We start from the raw sequence: 1,276 nt of genomic DNA on the forward strand, positions 1-1,276 counted from the left end.
GCCGCTCCCGCCCCTTCCCTTCTCCGCCAATCAGCGCTGAGCGTTTTATTTAAACGGACGGGCCTCGCAGGAGCAGGAGGGAGATGCTGCCGCTCGGCGGCAGGAGCAGGCGCTGTCCCGGGGGCGCCGAGGAGGGGTGGGAAGGGGGACGCGGAGGGACCTCCGCGTCCCCCTTCCCACCCCTCCTCGGCTCCCCCGGGACAGTACAGCGCGATCAAGGTCCCGGACAGAAGCCTCGGCCTCCTCCACCCACCATCCCGGGAGGTGGTAACGGGAACGGGCCTTCGGCTTAGCATTGGATAGTTTGAGTGATGCTTCAAAATTAAAAAAAGAAAAAAAAAACAACCAACCAACCAACAACAACAAAAAAAAGATGGATTCAGCAAACCCCCAAGCAAAAAAAAAAAAAGCTCTTCCCCTATAAAAAAAAATAATAAAATAATCAAGCAAAGGCGTCCTTTTTTTTTTCTAAATAAATTTAATTTACAAAATATTTTAAAATAAAAAGTAGAACGAGACACGCACAGATGTGATGGGGGGGAAAAAAAGGTTTGCCTTCTCTGCTTATCTTTCATGAGCTTTAAAAGTGAAAGACGTACAGAATGCTGTGTTTCCGTGCTATTTAAAAAAAAAAATAAAATATCAGAAGTCAAAACTTAGCACAAGCATCCCTGCAAGAAATCCTGTGAAGCAAGCAATGTTAAGACAAAAGAACTTTACTTTTCCATAACAATCAAAATTACACATAGGACCGAGTACTCCTACATTTACAGTACACTTCCTAACTTTTCCTTACAGCAAAGAATTTCCCCTAAAAAGACAACTTTACTTAAAGACTTCCATCTAAAATATCAACCTATACAGATCACATTTAAACCACATTATCTCATATACCAGTGACAAAATATTGAGTTTATTTTACCTTATTCTTTCATATAAAAGGACCAACATTTAAACCTGATCAAAATGGTTGTTGGGGATTAAAAAAAATTTTGCCATTGTTACCTTTATTCTGTCAAATCCTCTTAAACCAAAACATTTCTTATGAACCACGAAAAAGATCCTTATGGGCTTAAGCAAAGCGACAGCCCTGCATTATATTCTGCCAGTGTCGTTCTTCAATGCATATGGTGAAACAATCCAATCACTGCGAGATGATACCATCGAAACAGATCACACGTGACAGTAGTCACAAGGACCTACACATAAACGCACTCTATTTTCCTTAAATTTCAGTCATCTGGACAACACACAATATGGATCAGTTACACGCGTA

The sequence above is a fragment of the Larus michahellis genome, chromosome 8 (genome assembly GCF_964199755.1).
Source record: "Larus michahellis chromosome 8, bLarMic1.1, whole genome shotgun sequence".
Classification (NCBI taxonomy): domain Eukaryota; kingdom Metazoa; phylum Chordata; class Aves; order Charadriiformes; family Laridae; genus Larus; species Larus michahellis.